We start from the raw sequence: 26,635 nt of genomic DNA, 5'->3' as shown, positions 1-26,635 counted from the left end.
AGCTACAGTGCAGACTGGATTATTTTCGTCCCGCCTGTGATATAACTTTAGCATGTTGATGTGACAAAGTTGCTTGTTCTTTCTACGATCTGGGGTGGCGATGACATAGTTGACATCACTGAGTTTCTTCTCCACGAAATAAGGACCACTAAACTTGGCTTGAAGAGGTTGCCCATGCACCGGTAGCAGAATCAAAACCTGATCTCCTGGCTGAAAGTGGTGTAACCTGGACTTCTTATCATACCAAGTCTTTATCTTCTCCTGAGCAGCTCCTAAATTCTCTCTCGCCAGCTGTAAAGCAGTGGACAGCCGTCCTTTGAACTTCATCACATACTCCAGCAGGTTGACGTCATCTTCCTCCGACAGCCAGCATTCCTTGAGTAGCTTAAGGGGTCCTCTTACTTCATGGCCAAACAGTAGTTCAAAAGGTGAGAAGCCCAGTGATTCATTTGGAGATTCTCTTGCGGCAAATACAACGAATGGAAGACCTTTATCCCAGTCTTTCTGATTTTCCAAACAGTATTTCCTGAGCATCGATTTGAGTGTTTGATGATGTCTCTCCAACGCTCCTTGGGTCTGGGGATGGTAAGCTGAAGACGTGATCTGGGTGATGCCCAACTCTTTCAGAGACTGCTTGAAAACATTTGACATGAAATTACTTCCCCGGTCTGACTGTACCTCCTTGGGCAGACCAAACTTTGTGAAGAACCCTAGCATTTCCTTAACCACATTCTTTGCTCAGATATTTCTAAGTGGAATGGCTTCAGGATAAGGAATAGCCATATCAATCAGGGTCAACACATAAGAAAATCCTGAAGAAGTCTTAGGAAGAGGGCCCACAATATCCACCAACACACGGGTGAATGGCGCCTCAAAAGAAGGAATGGGAACTAGAGGTGCAACCTTTTCGGTCTGATTACACTTCCCCACAACTTGGCAGGTGTGACAAGACTTACAATACCAGGAAACATCCCTGAAGATACCTGGCCAGTAGAAGTGTTTCAAAATGCGTCCCACAGTCTTCCTCACTCCAAGGTGTCCTGCCAAACTGGAATCATGAGCCACTCTAATGATATCCTGCCTACAAACACGAGGGATGACAACTTGATGTACAACCTCCCATTCACAGTCGGCTGATGCTGTTGGGGGTCTCCACTTCCTCATAAGTACTCCTGACTTTATATAATAACAAGTAGAAGCACCGGCTGACTCTTAACAAGTAGAAGCACCAGTTGACTCTTCCTCACTGCAGGCAGAGTTAGCTAGACCTTTCAACTCAGGGTCAGCAACCTGCAACTCAACCAACTCTTGACGAGACAATTTATCAACACTACGGGGTACTGCCTCATCTGGTGAGTGGTCCAAATTAGCAAGAAAAGTGTCAGCTAGGATAACATCATCATCATCATTATCCTCTAAGTCACCAGTAATTTTACACTTAGCCCTAGTGACAGCACATGCAGCGAACACATCAGGGACATCACAATCCTGGGCCACAGCCACTGGCTCACTAGACAACTGAGGAGCTGGACACACTTGACTTCCACCAATATCATTTCCAAGTAAGAAAGTTACACCTGACATTGGGAGTGTCTCAACCAACTCAACCAAAACGGAACCATTAACAAAACCAGACTCTAAATTCACTCTGCACAGAGGGACAGAGAAGTAATTATTCCCTACACCTTGTAAGATTACAGTTTCATCAGAGGAATTAACATTAGAGCCTAGAACACTGGTCAGCATAAGGGATTGGCAAGCACCTGTATCACGATATATTTGAACTGATTTCCTGTCATTATTGTCCAGAGGACTGACAAAACCATCAGACAGGAAATTAGCACATGAACTCTTGAGAGTGTCCCCCATGTTACTGCTCAAAAGAGGAGCTCCATCATCAGAATTTAATTTACCCCTCAAAGCAGGTTCAGTTAACTCAGTTAAAGAATTCTGGGAACTCTCAAGAGTGGACACTAGACCAATTGACTGAATATTTAAAGACTCCTTTTTGTTCACATCACGCTGTCTCCTGAAACATTTCTCCGTAGTATGACCAAGCTTACTACAATAAGTACATTTACTTTTCTGAAACCTAGAGGTGAAGGTGGTATTTACTTCCTGAGAAACATCATCTTTATTCTCTTTCCTGTTACCTGTACTCTGAGTAGAGGCAACGTACTTACTCTCAGCTTTTCTTTTTTCTCTAGAATATCTCTTGTGAGTGAGAACGTATTCATCAGCTAAAACTGCAGCATCAGACAAATTATCTATTCTTCTCTCATCAAGATATAGGCTTACATCTTTATTAATACACCTTTTGAAGTCCTCCAGCAAAATCATCTGCTTAAATTTGTCAAAATCAGAATCCACATTCTTAAAATTTAACCACTGATCTAACAGATCTTCTTTGATTTTTGCATACTCAACATGGGATTGCTTATCTTGCTTATAAGTTGTCCTAAATTTTACTCTATAGGCTTCAGGAACAAGCTCATAGGCCTTAAGAATCAAGCTCTTAACTACATCATAATTATCAGACTGATCCTGAGGCAAAGATGCATAAGTTACTTGAGCTTTACCGGTGAGAACACTCTGAAGGAGTACTGGCCAATACTTTTTGGGCCAATTAAAACCTGTAGCTACCCTCTCAAACAACTGAAAATACTTTGTTAAATCAGATTCATTAAAAGAAGGGAGAAGTTTAACATTTTTAGCCACATCAAAATCATCAGAGCTAGATGATCCAGTTCCACCTTGTTTCATGCGATACTCATGGTCTGCCTGAATCCTAGCAAGTTCAACTTGTACCTGAAACTCAGCCTCCTTAGCACGAGCTTGAAACTCAGCCTCCTTAGCATTTGCCTGAAACTCAGCCTCCTGAATACGAGCCTGAGACTCCGCCTCCTTAGCCTGAGACTCAGCCTCCCTAGCACGAGCCTGAAACTCAGCTTCCTTAACACGAGCCTCCTGCAGAGCTAGCTGTAACTTAGCTATTTCAATCTGCGTTTGCTCATTTGGAGGAGTTACATTAAACAAGCTTTTATTAATCATGCCAACAATTTGATCTTTAGAATGATGAGAGTGAACTGCAATTCCCGATTGTTGAGCAACAAGCTTAAGTTCATTCTTTGTTCTGCTTTCTACATCACACACTGTTTGCACATTTGACAAAAAATCTTTGGCTTCATCAAGTGTAGTAATAGTAGACATCATGAATAAATCACAGTCACAAAATATCAAGCAATATCCTTATGATAATATCCTGAATATCCTGATAAGAGGTCGCCAAATTTATGTTACGGAACAGAGAAAGATAATGTACACTTTAAGTGAGAATACTAAAAAATCACTACTGTCCCGTAAAGTTCCAGGTTCAAAACAAAAGAGTTAGGTAAAATTACAAGTTAAAGTTTAATGCTCAAACTAACAACAAAACATTCAGGACTCATAAGGATAATGTAATGGCAAAAAACAGGTTAAATATATGGTTAACTGCAAATAGCCTCTATTAACACGAAATTAGCAAGAGTAAATTTATCTAAGTCAGCCCTGATAAAACGAGAAAACACTGGATAATGCTCAGTTAATGCAAGATATATTATTACAGATACAAAATATTATTACCACTGGCTGACAGTATGAATTACAAAAACTTTACTAGGCCTACGAATCAACACCTTATGCTATACAGTACAAGAACAAAATGTAATAACACTTATACTCAAATTACACAGCTGCTAGATGGTTGGAGACTTCCTGAGCACTCACAATAATAATAACTGTACAGAGGAGGACAGAGATATGAGCAAAATGAGGAGTAGATCTCAGTGGCAATAATGCAGAGACTGAGCTCATTATATAGGGGCCGGCAGAGCTTGATACAACTTGTAAGAAGGACGCGCAAATGAAGCCATGGGGACAAAAAGTTGACAGTCCTGCTCTGAACAACAGAAAGAACGACTTACTCTACTATAAGGGAGGAGAGGGGGAGTGAGGTAGAACATGCTCGTGATCAAACATGCAGCATACTGTAAGTTAGAATTACACAAAGGATGATGAAATCATAGGCTATGTAACAATATATATATATATATATATATATATATATATATATATATATATATATATATATATCACTCATCTTAAATGTCGGGACCAACTACCTAGCCCGGGGCACCTACGCTCCTCATGGGGCAATGTAGGACAGGATGATATATATATATATATATATATATATATATATATATATATATATATATATATATATGATAAAAGCTTGATATAACTTACACAGGATGAAACGGAAGCTTGAAAAAATGGAACGATTTTATTCCGTAAGGTACTCGTAATATTCTGGAAGTTTCCTGTTCTGTCATGAGGCATCGGGTTTCCGTAACGGAAACAAGCCAGTTTGTCCGTGGCTGTGGAAAAATTGTGATGCACAGGAACGTTTCCGGTCAATCACGAGGCGCGGGGCTTTGTCACTGGCCGCGGCAAAAGCTGGTTTGTCCCAGGCTGGATGAGGCCTCTCACCTCGCTGCAGTCTACCAGGAACCCCTGCACAGTTCAAATCTTCTCTCCAAGTGTGCGTGATTCCCTTGGCATTACAAACTTTTTTGTGCCTTTTCTGTAGAAAATAAGGAAACCAATCGTTCGCCATGCCTAAAGTGCAGGGAAAAAAAAAAAAAAAAGAGGAAAGGATGAGGCTTTCTCTGGGCCAGAAATTAGAAATAATCTCGAAAATTGAGTGTGGTATACCAGTGACGACGATCATGACCGACTATGGGGTCAAGACTTAGACAGGGAATAGGGAAGCATCACGTGTGACATATATTTGAGGGGCTGTGTCAGGCATTATTCTACAAACAAGTCATATCCCCCCATTTGGAGGTGAGTTTTTTACTGTTTTATTTGTTATTATTATTGTGGGTTCTGACTGCTCTGTGTTTATCATTATGACTAGCATAGGCAGCATGTGTGTATGTAGCAAAGCAGCTATTTAGTAGCAACTGTGTATAGGTTTCAGGTCACGAGTTAGGGAAGAAATATGGGAAAAATTGCAAATTTCCGGAAAATTCCGTTCCACCTATAGTTTTGGGATGGAAGCTTGAAAAAGTGGAATATTTGATAAATCGGAATTGAGGTTGGCTGAATTATTCCATTATTTCATGTTTTTACTGTATATATATATATATATATATATATATATATATATATATATATATATATATATATATATATATATACATATATATATATATATATATATATATATATATATATATATATATATATATATATATATATATATATATATATATATATATATATATATTGTTGCGGATTTGCAACTACCGACTCGGTCTAACAATGGGAAACAGGGGTTCTCTGTTGTAGTTAATTACGTGGGTGAAACACTCGGTAGTCGAACTCTTCTAATATACTATAGCAGTAGCCGTGTGTCTGTGTGTGTGTATTTTGGGCAGCCGAAACTACACATTCAAATCGCACCAAAATTGGAACAAAAATCGCAAAAAATTTCTTGATGTGAGAAAACTTGGTCCCATCACGATTGAAAAACTTTTACTATATTTAATGAGTGATCACATTTTGACCAAAAAAACGACACTCCCAAAGCCCGGCATAGGATCTCCAGAGAATTTTTTACCCAGAGGTAGAACCAAAATAAACTGGGTTCCATTACCGAAGCTGCAAATATCACGATCAATTGGTTAGCTGGAAAAAATCCAAGTGACAACGCTACACTAGAACAGCACATAAACGCGAGAGCCCTCTGCAGGAGCAAGTGCGAGGGGCCCAAAGGGCCCCACGAGCACTTGTTCTTTACTATATATGTGACATACTACAAGTTCTGAACATTTACATTAAACAATACACAGTCCAGGTTTGCTAGTTGTGGCTGTTACATAGAACAGATACACATACCAGGTACACATACAAGATACCAGTACACAACACAAGATACTATCCTAATGCTAATGGAGGGACAAGATACATAAAAAGGGTAAGTAGGTACTTACATACTAAGTGGCCTTAACTTAGTGTAGTGTTGGATCACCTCTACAAGACGAGTGCTCCAAGCCCAAGGAGAGAGAGAGAGCTCTTCCTCAGCTCTCACAGATTATATGGGCAAGGTCTATGGGACAGCGTTTAACAGAGCTCCACCGTACATGAATCAGTGACTCCATACCTTTCTGACTAACAAACACCTTGGTGGCACAGAACAAAAGGAATGCCACCAGGTCAATCCAATTAGGGGATTAGCACCTCATTTAGAAAAGTTTAGTTCCAAGTCTCATGAGGTTATCACCACGTCTATCGGTCATTATCGCTTGGAGTTCTCATCCGTGTCTTTTTCTATGGCAGTCAGTCAGCACAGCTCATTACAAAAGGTCACTCCATAATCTGCAGGCAAAGTGTATCATTCTCAGGCAGGAGAAAAACCAGTGCATCTGGTTATCTCCTGGGAAACACAGCAGCGTTGACATTACCATGTGACAATATAAATATATATATATATATATATATATATATATATATATATATATATATATATATATATATATATATATATATATACCGTATATCAACATCATTATCGTCATCAGCCATTTGAGTATCCACTGCAGGACCGGCCTACCCTCTTCCGAAGTCGGGACGATACAGCCAATGTATCTCTACCAAGTGGCTTAGGCTGTCTCGTAGAGATTGTATGTAGGGTGAGAAGAGCTTGTAAGTGTAACTGTAGTGCTGGAGTGGCTTTGGGTGTGTGTGTAGTCTGTGAACCAAGTGTAATCGGCCCGTGCAAGCCGACTGGGTGCAAGCATACTTTATAGTAAGCGACACTGGTTCAGCCACAGCACCCCTTGTGTCCGCCAATGCACTCCCAAAGTTTATTACCCTGGTGGGGGGCGAACCCTGGTTCACCCGTGTACGAAACGCACACTCTACCACTGTACCAGAGAGGCTCCATATATATATATATATATATATATATATATAGCAAACCCTCGATATAACGAACTAACTGAAGGGAGGAGTGGGTCATTATATCCGAAAGTTTACTATATCCGATGGTCGTTATTAACCAAGGGATTACCGTCCCAAGGTCGCTACATCCGTGGAATTGTTCAGTCCTACGTGTGCAACCACAACTTGCTCTATGAAATTTCACATGGAGAATTCAATGGTTTATGTAGTTATACAGTTCATGTACAGTAAATACCATCCTGTAAGAAGTTGTACATATAAAGACAATGCCTATAAGGTAATGTAGTACTGTTACAGTACACTTACCATGCCAGGGAGTGCCAGGAAGTGCCAAGATGTGATGCTGTAGTCACCACAGGAATAGGAGGGAGGCAGGGTGGGGATTACTGAAGAGGTTAGATGCTGGCAACACACAGTAAACCTCTACACCAGAGCACACGACACTGTAAACACCAGAAATGTTTGTACTGTATCATGTTAGGAGGTTAAAATATAAACCAGGCAGAAGGGTTGCTATGGTATTCCATAGGAAGTTTCTTCATAATTTCTTTCACAGCCCTTGGCTTCCTACTTTAACAACAACGACTGGCTTCAGGTGGTGGGACCCATTGGTGTTTGCGCACGCCAACACCGATGTGCAATCCCTCACACTCTTCCTCTCCGGAATGTTGCTTATTGTCTTGGAGGCCTGCGTTTTTTGGGGGAGTGACTTCCAAAGAAGACCAGTTTCGTCATCATTGTAGATTTGGAAGTCGTGGAGGCTCTCCTCCTCCAACTCACGAAAGTGGTTCATGAAGGGGTCCAATGCATCGGTGTCAGAGCTGAGAAGCTTGCCTGTGATTGCCTTATTCACAATGCCGTGACACCACCTAAAGCATTACAACCAGTCATCACTGCACTTGAAATTCTTGTGGCCTAGGTGACGAGCAAGCCTCTGCACTGCATGTTGAATATCGACACCACAAACAGGAACATCCTCTGCCCTCTCCTGTGTGTACCATTTGTACACTGCCTCGTTGAGAGTTTCCACGGGAAGTAGTTCCTTGCGGTACAGTTCCTGCCCCTTCTTGCTGGACTTCACTATTTTCATGGCCTCCTTCACCTTCTCCTTCCCCTTGATGAGGTCATGGACTATAGTTTTCCTGAGGTTGTATTTATTCTGGAGTCGACTTCGTGTTGCCACTTCCTCAAACTCCTGAATACTTTTAAACTTCTCAGTCAGGGAAAGAATTTTCCTCTTCCCCTTGTTTGAGGATGAAGGATTAGTTGATGCTGAAGCCATTCTTCCCATTGGTAGGAAGTGTAGGTAGGTCACACGTGGTACGAGAGGTCACGCACACGAGAGAGATAAGGTGGAAGAGAACCAGATTGAACGAATACTATGCACAGACTGAGAAAGATCCAGTGCAGAAAGGGATGAAGAACGCAGGCTAACTAGCCTATGTAACTCGTTGTGCGGGTGCTCCCTCAACGGTGAGTCACGGGAGCTGGGTGCACGCAAACTTCCGCCACATTCACCGACCAAAGGTCACTATATCTGGCGGAAGTTCTCTGTGGTAATGGTGGGTCTTTATATCCGAAGTTTTCTATAAGAGGGTTCGTTATATCGAGGATTACTGTATAGATAGATAGATAGATAGATATAGATATAGATATAGATAGATACAGATATAGATATAGATAGACAGGTATATATATATATATATATATATATATATATATATATATACTGTAAAGAGAGAGAGAGAGAGAGAGCGATATATAGATAGATAGATAGAGGTAAATTGATTGACAGATATATATATATATTGTTACGGAACAGAGAAAGATAACGTACACTTTCAGTGAGAATGCTAAAAATCACTACTGTCCCGTAAAGTTCCAGGTTCAAAACCAAAGAGTTAGGTAAAATTACAAGTTAAAGTTTAATGCTTAAATTAACAACAAAACATTCAGGACTCATAAAGATAATGTAATGGCAAATAAACAGGTTAAATATATAGTTAACTGCAATAGCCTCTATTAACACGAAATTAGCAAGAATAAATTTATCTAAGTCAGCCCTGATAAAAATGAGATACCAGATAATACTCAGTGAATGCCAGATAAATAATTACAGATACAAACTATTATCAAAAATGACTGACATAAAGAACCCCACACGAATTACAAAAACTTCACTAGGCCTACAAATTAAAGTTATGCTATACAGTACAAGAAAAAATACAACAGTTATACTCAAATTACACACAGCTGCTAGATGGTTGGAGATTTCTTGAGCACTCACAATAATAATATCTGTATAGGGGAGGACAGAGATGTGAACAAAATGAGGAGCAGATCTAAGTGGCCATGATGCAGAGACTGAGCTCATTATATAGGGGCCAGGAGAGCTTGATACAACTTGTAATGAGGACGCGCAAATGAAGCCATGGGGACAAAGAGATGACAATCCCGCAAAGTATAACAGAGATGTCGACTTACTCTACTATAACGGTAGAAGGGGGGAACTGAGGCAGAACACGCTCGTGATCAAACATGCAGCATACTGTGCGTTAAAATTACACAAAGGATGATGAAATCATAGGCTATGTAACACCTCCCCACAAAGAAAAAAGAAATTTACAAAGGAAATTTCTTATTACTCTAAAACAATCTGTATATGGCACTACAGACCATGCAAAAGTCTTTCCTAATAGTACAAAACATGAGATCTCCCTAGCACGCTCAGTCATAGGTACTTGCCAGTATCCCTTTAACAAATCAAACTTACTTATGTACCTAGCCTTTCCGATCTTGTCTATGCAATCTTCCACACGAGGGAGAGGGTAAGTGTCTGTTTTGGTTATCTGATTAACACGTCTGTAGTCGATGCAAAGCCGCTGTGACCCACCTGGCTTAGGGACCAGAGTGACAGGAGAACTCCACTCGTTCTGACAGGGCTCAATCATCTTGTGGTCCAACAGGTAGCCAAGCTCCTTCTGGATGAGAGGAACTTTCACTGGGTTCACACGGTAAGGAGGCAGTTTAATTGGCTTTGCGTCTCCAACATCGACATCATGCATCAACACAGTGGTTCTTCCTGGAGTGGCACGGAACACTTGCGGGTACTCCTGCAGTAATGCCGAAAACTCCTGCCTTTCCTTGGGAGGTAGATGAGAAAGCTTAGTCTGGAGATCATTCATGATATCAGGATTCTTCCCCAAACTATCACTCAGGCTCATACTGCATGGGAGAGCTTCACTTGCAGACTCGGGTGGAACAGCTACAGTGCAGACTGGATTATTTTCATCCCGCTTGTGATATAACTTTAGCATGTTGATGTGACATAGTTGCTTGCTCTTTCTACGATCTGGTGTGGCGATGACATAGCTGACATCACTGAGTTTCTTCTCCACGAAATAAGGGCCACTAAACTTGGCTTGAAGAGGTTGCCCATGAACTGGTAGCAGAATCAAAACCTGATCTCCTGGCTGAAAGTGGCGTAACCTGGACTTCTTATCATACCAAGTCTTCATCTTCTCCTGAGCAGCTCCTAAATTCTCTCTCGCCAGCTGTAAAGCAGTGGACAGCCGTTCTTTGAACTTCATCACATACTCCAGCAGGTTGACGTCATCTTCCTCCGACAGCCAGCATTCCTTGAGTAACTTAAGGGGTCCTCTTACTTCATGGCCAAACAGTAGTTCAAAAGGTGAGAAGCCCAGTGATTCATTTGGAGATTCTCTTACGGCAAACACAACGAATGGAAGACCTTTATCCCAGTCTTTCTGATGTTCCAAACAGTATTTCTTGAGCATCGATTTGAGTGTTTGATGATATCTCTCCAACGCTCCTTGGGTCTGGGGATGGTAAGCTGAAGACGTGATCTGGGTGATGCCCAACTCTTTCAGAGACTGCTTGAAAACATTTGACATGAAATTACTTCCTCCGTCTGACTGTACCTCCTTGGGCAGACCAAACTTTGTGAAGAACCCTAGCATTTCCTTAACCACGTTCTTTGCTGAGATGTTTCTAAGTGGAATGGCTTCAGGATAACGAGTAGCCATATCAATCAAGGTCAACACATAAGAAAATCCTGAAGAAGTCCTAGGAAGAGGGCCCACAATATCCACCAACACACGGGTGAAAGGCGCCTCAAAAGGAGGAATGGGAACTAGAGGTGCAACCTTTTCGGTCTGATTACACTTTCCCACAACTTGACAGGTGTGACAAGACTTACAATACCAGGAAACATCCCTGAAGATACCTGGCCAGTAGAAGTGTTTCAAAATGCGTGCCACAGTCTTCCTCACTCCAAGGTGTCCTGCCAAACTGGAATCATGAGCCACTCGAATGATATCCTGCCTACAAACACGAGGGATGACAACTTGATGTACAACCTCCCATTCACAGTCGGCTGATGCTGTTGGGGGTCTCCACTTCCTCATAAGTACTCCTGACTTTACATAATAACAAGTAGAAGCACCGGCTGACTCTTCTTCACTGTAAGCAGAGTTAGCTAGACCTTTCAACTCAGGGTCAGCAACCTGCAACTCAACCAACTCTTGACGAGACAAATTATCAACACTACGGGGTACTGCCTCATCTGGTGAGTGGTCCAAATTAGCAAGAAAAGTGTCAGCTAGGATAACATCATCATCATCATTATCCTCTAAATCACCAGTAACTTTAGACTTAGCCCTAGTGACAGCACATGCAGGGAACACATCAGGGACATCACAATCCTGGGACACAGCCACTGGCTCACTAGACAACTGAGGAGCTGGACACACTTGACTTCCACCAATATCATTTCCAAGTAAGAAAGTTACACCTGACATTGGGAGTGTCTCAACCAACCCAACCATAACGGAACCATTAACAAAACCAGACTCTAAATTCACTCTGCACAGAGGGACAGAGAAGTAATTATTCCCTACACCTTCTAAGATTACAGTTTCATCAGAGGAATTAACATTAGAGCCTAGAACACTGGTCAGCATAAGGGATTGGCAAGCACCTGTGTCACGATATATTTTAACTGATTTCCTGTCATTACTGTCCAGAGGACTGACAAAACCATCAGACAGGAAATTAGCATATGAACTCTTGAGAGTGTCACCCACGTTACTGCTCAAAAGAGGAGCTCCATCATGAGAATTTAAGTTACCCCTCAAAGCAGGTTCAGTTAACTCAGTTAAAGAATTCTGGGAACTCTCAAGAGTGGACACTAGACCAATTGACTGAATATTTAAAGACTCCTTTTTGTTCACATCACGCTGTCTCCTGAAACATCTCTCCGTAGTATGACCAAGCTTACTACAATAAGTACATTTACTTTTCTGAAATCTAGAGGTGAAGCTGGTATTTACTTCCTGAGAAACATCATCCTTATTCTCTTTCCTGTTACCTGTACTCTGAGTAGAGGCAACGTACTTACTCTCAGCTTTCCCTTTTTCTCTAGAATATCTCTTGTGAGTGAGAACATATTCATCAGCTAAAACTGCAGCATCAGACAAATTATCTATTCTTCTCTCATCAAGATATAGGCTTACATCTTTACTAATACACCTTTTGAAATCCTCCAGCAAAATCATCTGCTTAAATTTACCAAAATCAGAATCCACATTCTTAGAATTTAACCACTGCTCCAACAAATCTTCTTTGATTTTTGCATACTCAACATGGGATTGCTTATCTTGCTTGTAAGTTGCCCTAAATTTTACTCTATAAGCTTCAGGAACAAGCTCATAGGCCTTAAGAATCAAGCTCTTAACTACATCATAATTATCAGACTGATCCTGAGGCAAAGATGCATAAGTTACTTGAGCTTTACCGGTGAGAACAGTTTGAAGGAGTACTGGCCAATACTCCTTAGGCCAATTAAAACCTGTAGCTACCCTCTCAAACAACTGAAAATACTTTGTTAAATCAGATTCATTAAAAGGAGGGACAAGTTTAACATTTTTAGCCACATCAAAATCATCAGAGCTAGATGATCCAGTTCCACCTTGTTTCATGCGATACTCATGGTCTGCCTGAATCCTGGCAAGTTCAATTTGTGCCTGTATCTGTGCCTCCTGAATCCGAACCTGAGATTCCGCCTCCTTAGCCTGAAACTCAGCCTCCTTAGCACGTGCTTGAAATTCAGCCTCCTGAATACGAGCCTGAGACTCCGCCTGCTTAGCATTTGCCTGAAATTCAGCTTCTTTAGCACGAGCCTCCTGCAGAGCTAGCTGTAACTTAGCTAATTCAATCTGCGTTTGCTCATTTGGAGGAGTTACATTAAACAAGCTTTTATTAATCATGCCAACAATTTGATCCTTAGAATGATGAGAGTGAACTGCAATTCCCAATTGTTGAGCAACAAGCTTAAGTTCATTCTTTGTTCTGTTTTCTATATCACACACTGTTTGCACATTTGACAAAAAATCTTTGGCTTCATCAAGTGTAGAAATAGTAGCCATCATGAATATATCACAGTCACAAAATATCAAACAATATCCTTATGATAATATCCTGAATATCCTGATATGAGGTCGCCAAATTTATGTTACGGAACAGAGAAAGATAACGTACACTTTCAGTGAGAATGCTAAAAATCACTACTGTCCCGTAAAGTTCCAGGTTCAAAACAAAAGAGTTAGGTAAAATTACAAGTTAAAGTTTAATGCTTAAATTAACAACAAAACATTCAGGACTCATAAAGATAATGTAATGGCAAATAAACAGGTTAAATATATAGTTAACTGCAATAGCCTCTATTAACACGAAATTAGCAAGAATAAATTTATCTAAGTCAGCCCTGATAAAAATGAGATACCAGATAATACTCAGTGAATGCCAGATAAATAATTACAGATACAAACTATTATCAAAAATGACTGACATAAAGAACCCCACACGAATTACAAAAACTTCACTAGGCCTACAAATTAAAGTTATGCTATACAGTACAAGAAAAAATACAACAGTTATACTCAAATTACACACAGCTGCTAGATGGTTGGAGATTTCTTGAGCACTCACAATAATAATATCTGTATAGGGGAGGACAGAGATGTGAACAAAATGAGGAGCAGATCTAAGTGGCCATGATGCAGAGACTGAGCTCATTATATAGGGGCCAGGAGAGCTTGATACAACTTGTAATGAGGACGCGCAAATGAAGCCATGGGGACAAAGAGATGACAATCCCGCAAAGTATAACAGAGATGTCGACTTACTCTACTATAACGGTAGAAGGGGGAACTGAGGCAGAACACGCTCGTGATCAAACATGCAGCATACTGTGCGTTAAAATTACACAAAGGATGATGAAATCATAGGCTATGTAACAATATATATATATATATATATATATATATATATATATATATATATATATATATATATATATATATATATATATATATATATATATATATTGTTACGGAACAGAGAAAACTGTCCCGCAAAGTTCCAGGTTCAAAACAAAAGAGTTAGGTAAAATTACAAGTTATAGTTTAATGCTCAAACTAACAACAAAACATTCAGGACTCATAAGGATAATGTAATGGCAAAAAACAGGTTAAATATATGGTTAACTGCAATAGCCTCTATTAACACGAAATTAGCAAGAGTAAATTTATCTAAGTCAGCCCTGATAAAATGAGAATACCAGATAATACTCATACTCAAATTACACAGCTGCTAGATGGTTGGTGACTTCCTGAGCACTCACAATAATAACAACTGTACAGGGGAGGACAGAGATGTGAACAAAATGAGGAGTAGATCTAAGTGGCAATCAATGAAGAGACTGAGCTCATTATATAGGGGCCGGCAGAGCTTGATACAACTTGTAAGAAGGACGCGCAAATGAAGCCATAGGGGACAAAGAGTTGACACTCCTGCTCTGAACAACAGAAAGAACGACTTACTCTACTATAAGGGTAGAAGGGGGGAGTGAGGTAGAACACGCTCGTGATCAAACATGCAGCATACTGTACGTTAGAATTACACAAAGGATGATGAAATCATAGGCTATGTAACAATATATATATATATATATATATATATCGATATATATATATCGATAGAAAGACATCGTTTGGCTGATCAGTAAATGCTGGAGAGAGATGCCTTTCATGTGTTGGCACCAGTGTTACCACGTGGCTCCACTGCCTTGTTGTACAAATGTCCTTCAGATACTCCCCTGTACCCTGACAGAAGGATGGAGGACTGCAGAAGAGCACCTTAATACTGCAGTCCACCACGTTTGCAACTCAGATGAGCATTCGGCAACAGCAATACCAAAAACAATAAATAATTTGCAACAGAGGTACCAGAGAAGAATAATGTTTCACATTTATGAACAGTAACTTCCTACTTGCATCCATTACATACTTAAAATTCTTTGTACAGGAAGAAGTGAAACAATTCCCTCCTCGCTTCAAGAAAATAAGGATAAAGATAATACACCTTACCAGAGAAAAGGTGAAAATGGACGAAGCTGTAAAAGTCTAGCGGCCAGACTTTCACAGTTCTTTCCACGCTCACCTAGACTCTAGAACCACATGTCGGAGTGAGTAATGGCAGTAACAAATGACCATGACAGTTCCCGACACCTGGTTTTTCCGTTCTTTCTAAGACAGCCTCGCCACCACATGTGTCGGTTGGACTGCTAGAGTTTTGCGCTGTTTTTATGTGAAACGCAAGATGCTTGCCTCAATAATACCCTAACATTCAAGATCTTTCCCTCAATAATATCCTAACTAAATTTTCTTGATACACACAAAAACAACAGAAAAACTGACAAGTTCTTGCAAACACTTCTGCTTCCTGTCAGTATGTTTATAACTAAACAGTTTCCCCTTTAGTTCTCAGTATCCGTGAACGCCAACGGCCTGACCCTGACCCACATGATCAGAACGGATGGACAGATCTTTTGTTTCAATTTCCGTTACCCGTATTTTCAGTTTCCGATGTTTTTTTAAATACAGCAATTTTTTTCATTACAAGTGCATACTAAATAACTGAAGTTTCTGCAAATGTCCTTAGACTTGCTAAATATATAGTACATAAACTCTTTGTGAAGCTGAAAAATCCCTCAATGACAATAAAATATGTGTTCCAACCGACACACCAGTAAAGTTACCCACCAGGTGATCATGCCAGTTATGAATCCTTACGCCTGATACTGCTTGTCTAGCAAAATAACAGACGCCAATTGCAGAACTGTGCTTAGAATTAATTATCATAGTCTTTTTTTTTCTATCCTGGGAGAGAGAGAAAGAGAGAGAGAGAGAGAGAGAGAGAGAGAGAGAGAGAGAGAGAGAGAGAGACTATTTGAAGGTTACTCTGTTTCGGTTTCGAAGTTTAAAACCTTCAATATTTGCAACATCCCCATTCCAAAGGTAAGCATGCAGAAGCTGATGTGGCCTAAAATGTTAATCCGGAACCTGCTGTCGATATCTATCTGTTTTATGAATGAAGATGTCACATAACTCCCTTCTCTCTCTCTCTCTCTCTCACACACACACACACACACACACACACACACACACACACACACGCACCCATACACGATCACTGAAATATCTCAACTTCCTTTTTTTTTTTTTCCCTAAACTTTGAGGCAAAGCAAAAATTGTCAGAGGTTTTACCAAAAATCTAATGTTCAACTGAGACTGGACTTCAGGCATCTTTGACCCTTCATACAATTGCTTAATATCCTCTCTCTCTCTCTCTCTCTCTCTCTCTCTCTCTCTCTCTCTCTCTCTCTCTCACTGTCTACCTCCGGCTGTCTGCCTCTGTCTATGTCTGTCTGCCTTTGTCTATGTCTGTCTGTCTACCTCTGTCTATGTCTGTCTGTCTACCTCTGTCTATGTCTGTCTGTGTGCCTCTCTCTCTCTCTCTCTCTCTCTCTCTCTCTCCTGCATACACATCTCTCTGTCCTGCATACATACACACATACACCCTCCCCCTCACACACACAATAATCTGAACACTCCAAGTTTCATTTTCTCTAAAGTCTGGCTCAGAACTAAAGTCTTTACATGCATCAGGAGCCTCACATTTAACAGTTCGTGGAGCTCTTAAAACCATAACTTAAAATCTGTGTCACTCTCGCTGGCTTTCACTTTCTGCTCGTCGCCTACTCCCATTCACACTCTCCTTTTTCATACCATACTCTCACTCTCTCCTTCACGTCCACTTACCCCAAAGGTCTTTTTTTCCCCTCCGTCTCCTCCCTGCCCCCTCAATCTTTCTCCCCGTCTCCTCCTACTCTCTCCTTCTCCACCTCTATGCTTCCTCTTCTTCCTTTCCACTTTTTTTCCTTCAACCCTGTCCGACCATAAGACCTTTTGGGCAAGTCCGTTCTCTCCCACTCTTTTCATACTTGGAATTCAGATACGGATCACTGCAATTCTGACTGCTGACTATCGCTTTTGAAGGAGTATTGGGGACTGGCAAATATTGTTACTCAACGACCCACGTGTTCTCGACAGCCCACTACTATCATTTTCCTTCTTCCTCTACATCTTCTTCGCCTTTCTTCTTCTCATTGTCATCATTTATCGTTATTATTATTATTATTATTAGTAGTAGTAGTAGTAGTAGTATAAATCCTGTGAAGCAAAGTGGTATCATTATCAGTACCTTCCTCTATACTATTGCGCGAAATACTGTGTGTGTGTGTGTGTGTGTGTGTGTGTTTAACTCCCCCTAGGCTATTCGATGGCTTTGACTGAAACTTCCCAGGTGAGTTTGTCAGGTTATTGGGAAGGTCTTGCGCTGTATAGTTTACGAAACATGATTTTTAGGAGCATAAGGCCCCGTCACCAATTAACCCGCCGCGTGCCGGTTATTTTTAGCCCTGTGGGACACCCCAGGGCCGGCCATTTTTCGACCTTTTTTTTTTTTTTGGCTATAATAATAGACTTTCATGTGGAAACAACGAATTTCGCCATTAAAATGCTCACCGAGGCTTGAAAATTGGTTTTATTGAGTCCTGCATACTCGTGTACAGGTATAGCCGCTCTATCACGCTCACCACGTACGTGAGAGAAAGCCGTTTTCTATGTAAGGGATACTCAGGTATTTATGCTGGGAAGGTATAGCAATGGGTAAATTTTTACACGTTACCCTCATCCGATTTTCGACTTTTCGTTAACATTTTCTAGTAGAACTGGTCATTCTAAGAATCTTTTCTTCTATGTCATTTCTCTTGCAAATTGATAATAAACGAGTTACACGCGATTTACTTCCACCAATCACAATCACAGACGAGCACTTGCTCTGTCCGCTCACCCGCTCACAGTTGAAAGTTTGTCCCGGAAGACCAAACTTTACACGTACTCCTCATTTTTACACGTTGCCCTCATCCGATTTTTTCATCCAACCTGAGTGTTTCCTGTTGTTTTTGGTGTGATTCGATCGATTTTGACCTTCGTTTCTATCGCAAGTCGCTAGTTTTTGTTGAACGCCACTAGCGACTTCCGGTGGAAAGGACCGGTCCAAATCAACAAAAATCACACCAAAAACAACCGAAAACACTCAGGTTGGATGTTTGTTATCACTTGAAATGTAGTTTTTTGCAGTTCTTCCCCCTCCCCCAGGAATACTGGGGGACCTGTGGGAAACCGGGGTGTTGGGTGGGGGAAAAACGCAAAAGCGAGTGATTTCCTACTGGAACTGTTATCAAAATCAAATGAAAAACACTAAAATCCTTCGGAAGAAAATAATTTTAAGCTTCTCAGGGAGTTCGTGTTTCCTAACTGGGGGGCTTCGCCCCCCAGACCCCCCAACCCTGGCCGTGCTTCCTAACTTCGCCCCCCAGACCCCCCATGACATTAACCAAACCTCATCTAACATAACCTAACCGAGAGTAAATAAGAAATAATGCATTTACCTAGCAGTTTACAGTTCCTCGTCTGCATCTGAAGAGCCATCTGTAGCTGTAAATGGCAACTGGTGGCGGGCGACAGTGCAACAGTCTGATCCTCACGTAAAATGAGACTTTTGCCTTGATTTGGGTACTTTGTTTCTGTTGAAGGTAAAACACCATGCAGTCGCACAAAGCCTACAGTTTTATCTTCTTGCTGGTAGAACTGTGTAAAGTTTGGTCTTCGGGGACAAACTTTCAAATGTGAGTGGGTGAGCGGACAGAGCGCGCGCTCGTCAGTGATTGTGATTGGTGGAAGTAACTCGTTTATTATCAATTTGCGAGAGAAATGTCATAGAAGAAAAGATTCTTAGAATGACCAGTTCTACTAGAAAATGTTAACGAAAAGTCGAAAATCGGATGAGGGTAACGTGTAAAGTTTGACCTAGCAATGTTCAGTACACCTTTCTGATTACTTAATACTTCAGCATCTATCACAAGTTGTGTGTCTTTCTCACTGTGAATGCATTATCTTACACTTACTTGAAGATAGGTACAACCTGACTTCTTTACTTACAGTCCTGGCACTTACAAGAAGGTATTTACAACTTGACTTCACTATATAGTCCTTACAGTTTCAAGAAAATATTTACAACTTACACTTACATGAAAATATTTACAAAATGCCTTCACTATGTACAGCACTGGGTGAGGCACACAGGCAGAGTGAGTCAGAGTGAGAATGAGGGGAGGGGGTGAGTGAGTGTATGGCCTTGACAGCCTGGCGAATGGTAGAGGAACAGTTACCATTCATGCCTGCCAATTTTTACCTGTGAATCTTGAACAATGCGGTCACAGTGAATTCTTTTATTGTAATCCATTTAAAACAGCATTGGCACTGGCTGCCGAATTATGTTAGACCGTTTTAAAACGGCACTGGCATGCGGAGGGTTAAAAATCCCCAGAAACTGTGAAAGGACTGCAGATATGACCGTTATATATTGGTACATTCTGTATAATGGACTGCCGTCTATAATGTGATATTTCGGAATTGCAACCCCCATTGTTTCTTGGGGTCTCAGCCCCCCTCCCCTGAATAAAAACAATCAGATACTGGGGAAAGATCTAAATGAAACTTCCCAGATGGGTTCAGGAGTTCCACTATGTACAGCCGAGGAAAGTTCCACCTTATTTTTTTTTTTTTTATGTGTCCGACTCTGGGCATAGGCTTTCACAGCCTGCTTTCAAGGCCCAGTAGCCCTCCTACATACCGCACACCTCTACATGTCACCACTTCGGCGCTAACACCCACCGTCCATATAGAATACATGCTAGGGCTCTCTCATACAGGACTGGTGTATTGGTATTAGCGGGGGTATTTTTATGACATGTCGGCGGGCCTTCTGGTAGATCAGTAAAGTCTGATTTTATGAAATTTAAATCCTGAAACTGTTCCCTGCCCCAGTGGGATTTGTACCCGGGTCCGTCAGGACTGCAGGCCAACTCTCTACTAATTGAGCCACCGCCTCCCCCCAATACACCTGCCTGCCAGTTCAGACCTTTATGCATGAGACAACAACTAGTGAAGCAGTAGCCAGACACTCACATATCTGGTACCACTGTGTGGGAGGGGAGAGGTTAAGGGAGGAAGAAGGCTGGGGAAGCTGACAGTTCCTACCCCTCCCTCTTCCGTCCCCATCCTTCTCACACAGTGACCAGATATATGAATGTTGGCTATTGCTTCGCTAACACTTGTCTCACATTTACTGTTTCAAAGTGGTGAGCGAGTGTATAATGCGGAACTTTCCCCGGCTGTACAGTATTCTCTTACCATGACTTTTAGGGGGTTAACCCCTTTATCTATCTATCTATCTATCTATAGCCCGACGCCCTAATCCCGCAAAGGGTGGCCGCAGACAAAACACCTCTAAGTCGCTCTGTCACCCGCAATTTGACTACCCCCAACTCACCCCCCCCCATATACCTCTCAACTCCATCCCTCCACCTCATCCTCGGTCTACCCCTCCCTCTCCCTCCTTCCACCTCACCTACATACACCCTCTTAGTCAGTCTTTCATTCTCCATTCTCTCCACATGTCCAAACCACCTCAGTGTATTTCCCCTAATCTTCTCAACCACATCCACATCCACCCTACAACGTTCCTTCACTTCTTCATTGGTCAACCTGTCCCTCCATGTCACTCCACATGCTCCTCTCAAGTAACTCATTTCCACTGCTCTCACTCTTCACTTGTTCCCCTCTTGCAAGGTGCACGCCTTGCTTCCATACGTCAGGGTAGGGATCACAGTACTATCATGCAGTGACTTCTAAAACTTCCATACTCACCTCCCTATTTCTCATCACTGCTTTCAGTGAACCAACAACCTTCCTTCCCTGCTGTACTCTTTCACTCACTTCATCCCCCAAAGTTCCATCCTTACTCATCACACTACCCAAGTACTTGAATGCACTCACACTCTCCATATCCTTACCATCCAGCCTCACTGTACGTTCTGTGACTTCATTCCTCTCAAACACCATAACTTTAGTTTTGTTTACATTAACTTTCAGATTCCTCCTCCTACACACTGTCCCAAATTTATTCACCAAACCTTGCAACTCCCATTCATCTTCACTCAACAATACTGTATCATCAGCAAACAGCAACACCGGAATCTTCCAAAAATCACCCTCATTCATTAGAGCCACCCCCACATCCACTGCCCTACCCTGCACCTCCTTAACAACCCCATCCATGTATATATTAAACAGCCATGAGACATCACACAACCCTGTTTCAGTCGCACATTGAGATCAAAGAACTCACTCAGCTCACCATCCACTCGCACTTTAGCCCTAGCTCCTTCATACATACTCTTCACAGCATTCACCAATTTCCCCTCCACTCCATATATTCTTAATACCTTCCACATACCTTGCCTATCTATTCTGTCATAAACTTTCTTCAAGTCCATGAAGGCAGCATACACTTTCTTTCCTTTCTCTAGCCCCTTAACCGCGGGGCGTCACTTTCGTGACGCTTGAGAGCAAGGGATCATACCGCGGGGCGTCGCTTTTGTGATTCTGTGTTATTTTGAATTCACCCGGGCTTTCAAGTGGGGGCTTGTATCATCTATCAGTACTGACAATGTCCAACACTAGTCAGCACTCCTAATCTCATCTGTACTCCCATCCATTGTTGACAATTTAGCCATTTCTCCCCGTTCTTGACTCCCCTCCCTACCCCCCCTCCATTACCCTATCCTCTCGCCTGCCCGGCCATGCTACGCTAAGTAAATCTTCCCTGGAATTTTTCACTGATTTCATCCATTGAAATAAGCCCTATGTCGTATTCTTATACCAAATAATATATACAAGAAAGAAATCAGGTAAGTGAGAGTGCCATACACCTGGAATTGGCTAATTATCACCTGACAACACCTCACGTGCACTCGTTCGCTAATTTTCGCTGTTTTTTTCCCATTGAAATATGCCGTATAATCTATTTTCGTAATAAATATACATGTAAGGAGAGAAGGGAGAAGCCTAAGTGATATTTACATTCACCTGGAACTACCTAGTTTATAATGTATTGTCTAGATTTCCTGCCAATCATATCAGTGCTACACAAAGCTGTTTCAAGATTTAACATTGGTAGCTCTGATTATATATCTCCTAAGTAGGCCTCTAATCTATTTTCGTAATAAATATACACGTAAGGAGGGAAGGGAGAAGCCTAAATGATATTTACATTCACCTGGAACTACCAAATTTATAATGTATTCTCTAGATTTCCTGCCAATCATATCAGTGCTAGACTTAGCTGTTTCAAGAAGTAATATTGGTAACTCTGAATAACCCCTAAAGCAGGCCTCTAGGCTGCCTGGCCTGGCCCCTGCGTTATCAGTGTACTGTCATCTTCCGAAGTGAGAGGACGTATGTTTCATCTTGCTGACTTCAAGGCCTTTTTTCACCCCCATGCAAATGGCTCTGTGACCTTTACCCCCTACTAAACCTCGTGTGGAAAGAGGTAAAGGGCTGACAATTGATAAAAGAGTGACTACGATCTTTCTATTGAGTAAAACAGTGGAAGTGGAATTGTAAATAATGTGTAAATAATGTGTAAACAGCAAGTGAAAGTAATGAATGTAAATATACGTGAACAATGGAAAATAGTTTTATAAGTTATTTCAAGTGACAGTGCACAACACAGTGTAAATAAAATAGAAATGTAAATAACGTAAATAAAATAGAGAACGTAAATAGAAATGAAAATGAGTAGTATTATAAGAATACGAGTATATACCCTAGAAGTAATGAAAGTGAAAGTTTCACTCTAGCATGTCTGAATGCTATGAGTTATGAGAGTGAAGATGAAAGTGACATTCACTCTCAATGCCAGTATACAGGACGAGAAAGTGAATGCTACGTATTTTACTGAAAGAAATTGAATCCCTACAGTGACAATAAACTAATACTACTGAAGGAAACTTATGGATAAAGACTGTAGATATATATAAGTGTTATATAGTAATAGAAATATAAAGTGTGAGGGGTTTTATGAATAATAAATGACAGACTACCATGAGCGAACTAGTGCCAGTGCGACGATCAGACGCGCTCGTAATTTCCATTGCTTTCACAGTGTTTTTTTTTTTGAGTATGGATCCCAAACTACTTGAAAATTGTAGAATAGTGTTTATAGTGTTTGTATCTGGCTGTGGTAATCATATTACGGGTTGTCGGGAAGTGTAAAGTGGAGACTTCGTTACCCTACTTCAGAAGTCTCCACAAGTCCTACGGTAACCGACGAAGGCTCAACAATCATTCCAGGAGAAAGCTGAAGGTATGTGCCATAAGCATATGTAATTTTATTATTCTAGGACTAATAACTGATTTTTGGCAAATATTTTTTGAGAGTCTGTCGGAGCCCAAATAACCCCGCGGCACACGCAAGTCATTCGTAAACAAGCCCGCGGTGTAGGGGCTAGATACTTCTCCACTAAACATCTTAGAACAAATATCTGATCTACACACCCTTTTCCCTTCCTATATCCCCCTTGTTCTTCTCCAAGTAGATCCTCTGTCATATGCCTAACCCTATCAATGAGTATTCTACCATAAATTTTACCAGTCACACTAAGAAGGCAAATACCCCTATGGTTACCACATACTTCTCTCTCCCCTTTTCCTTTGCATAAAGGAACAATTATACCTGATTTCCAGTCCTCTGGAACCCTTCCCTCTTCCCAAGCCAATCTACACAACTTCCATATCCACTCCACAACCCCTTTATCAAAGTACATATTCTCAAAAGGAGAGCAGATTTGGCTTTGCTATCTCAGTTCGTGTTTATCATTTCCTCCAGTACAGTAACTTCCATAAACCTGTATAAAACTGTCTGCCTATAGCAAATATAAAATGAAAGGACGTGGTTGGAATATACAAATTAAGAGAAGCGTGGGAGCTATTAAGTCGACGTGAAATCATCATAAATATGTTTACTGCATTTACTATAACCTCCTTTATGCTCGGTCTAGAGAGGTGGCACCCGAGAACAATCACATTTTTCAACACACAGTATCCCAAACCATCTGAAGCAGCGGTTTAACCCAAAGAAATTTTACACTGTCTACAACCTGGCAGCGCTCGTAACCCGGTCTTAATTCATATCCCCATAACTCATTTCATTCCAGTTTGTCCAGCTATAAACACTTCTTGAACCCTCCTGGACCCTGACGTTTCTACTAGATGATTCTAAATATTCGCACTATCCTTACACTGCACCCTCAGCATCCCCCATTCTCTCACTCGATCTATTTTTGTGATATAAATTTTCTTTTATGAACAGCATATCACCCATTCTCTCCATATGCCCACGCCACTTAAACATACCTGGTCAGCTACATACTACGTCCACTTCCACACCTCTCTCTTAGCGTGTCATTGCCAGCTTTGTCAACCTACCTCACCCCACAATAGACCTTATGTCAGTGGTGTGGTGGTGTGTCAGTGGTGTGGTGGTGTCAGTGGTGTGGTGCTGTGGTAGTGGTGTGGTGTTGGTGTGGTGGTGTCAGTGGTGTGGTGGTGTAAGTGGTGTGGTGGTGTCAATGGTGTGGTGGTGTCAGTGGTGTGGTGATGTCAGTGGTGTGGTGGTGTCAGTGGTGTGGTGGTGTCAGTGATGTGGTGGTGTCAATGGTGTGGTGATGTCAGTGGTGTGGTGGTGTCAGTGGTGTGGTGGTGTCAGTGGTGTGGTAGTGGTGGTGGCATTGTCAGTGGTGTGTTGGTGTCAATGATGTGGTTGTGTCAGTGGTGTGATTGTGGCAGTGATATGGTGCTATCGGTGGCGTGGTAGTGTCAGTGGTGTGGTGGTGTCAGTGGTGTGGAGGTGTCAGTGGTGTGGTAGTTGTTGAGGCAGTGTCAGTAGTGTGGTAGTGTCAGTGGTGTGGTAGTGGTGGTGGTAGTGGCAGTGGTGTGATGTAGGTGGTGGTGTCAGTAGTATTGAACCTTTACCCTACACCCTCATAGCACGGCCACATTCACTGCCTGTGTAATCTACTTTCATGCCCAAACCCCAGGTTAATGGTCAGTCTGTGGCCTCATGTTTGCCTGAAAAATTTTTAGTTGTTAAGCATTAGCAAAAAGTGTTTGAATATTTGTTTGAGTCGGTCTGTCTATTGGCTGACGTCCAGTTCTATTTGTGGTGACTTTCACTAGCGGAATTCCATGTATTCTGGTTAATGCATACCAACGAATACTCCTGTCAGGACATGTAATCCTTCCCTATATTCATGACCCATTGTAAAGTGTTATTCAAATGTGTTCCTTGATTGATATTAAAAGTCTACTATTGCTAAAACCCATGATCAATATACGGACGGAAAAGAGCCCTCTCGTCTCATTTTAACCTTCTCTTGGTTGGGACAACTCTGTTATTCTATTTTCCATTTAATCTAATCCCAGATGATTAATTCAGCTATAAATGGGTCTTCTAAACACATTTCTTGATATTGTAATCATTAATCTCATCACGGCAGAGGTAACTCAGGTATTCTATATCAGCCAATGTTAAACAATTTCAATGAGTTATAGGAGACTTGGTGCGTCAGTAATGTTACCATTAACCCTGTCATGGTCGATAAAATACTAATTTTCCATTGAAGCTAAAGCAAGGCAAATGAGACCAGGTGGGGCTAAGCGCAAGAACCTAAGGGTGTTAATACTGTTACCATTAATGCAGTCATGCTTGGGGAAACTCTAATGTAGTTTTATTATTCACCTATCGCCAGGTAACTGTATTGGTTGGAAGGGAGTCACAAGGGATTGCGAGTGATAATTATGAACCATACACCCACATTAATGTATAATACAAAAAATTACCGACATAAACTTCAGGCACAATGCATTAATGAAAATAAACTCTCAAAACGTTTTTTTAATTTGCTTTCCAATAGGTGCTTCCACAATGCACCATTTTCTGTCGCACTGAAGCCTTCCGTTTTTACAGAAGCATATCTCTGCCGCCTTTCCATGGATGAATGTAGAGATCCCATTGTAGGGAGGACACAGTCAAGCAACATGGCGAAAAATATGGAATAGGTCACAGTTACGTCTCTTTACAGTTAAGGTAGGTTCATTAAGTTAGGTCTAGTTGACGAATCCTATCTTATTTTGGAGATTTGCGGATGTAGCATAATACCGCGGGTCTCCTAAGTGTAGAGAAGAAAGCCACTCAAAGCCTGTGTCATGTATCTGTCAACTGTGAACCTATCAGA

The sequence above is a fragment of the Coenobita brevimanus genome, chromosome 33 (genome assembly GCF_032717465.1).
Source record: "Coenobita brevimanus isolate Jiangsu-jjx chromosome 33, ASM3271746v2, whole genome shotgun sequence".
NCBI lineage: Eukaryota > Metazoa > Arthropoda > Malacostraca > Decapoda > Coenobitidae > Coenobita > Coenobita brevimanus.
This window is presented reverse-complemented; position numbering follows the sequence as displayed.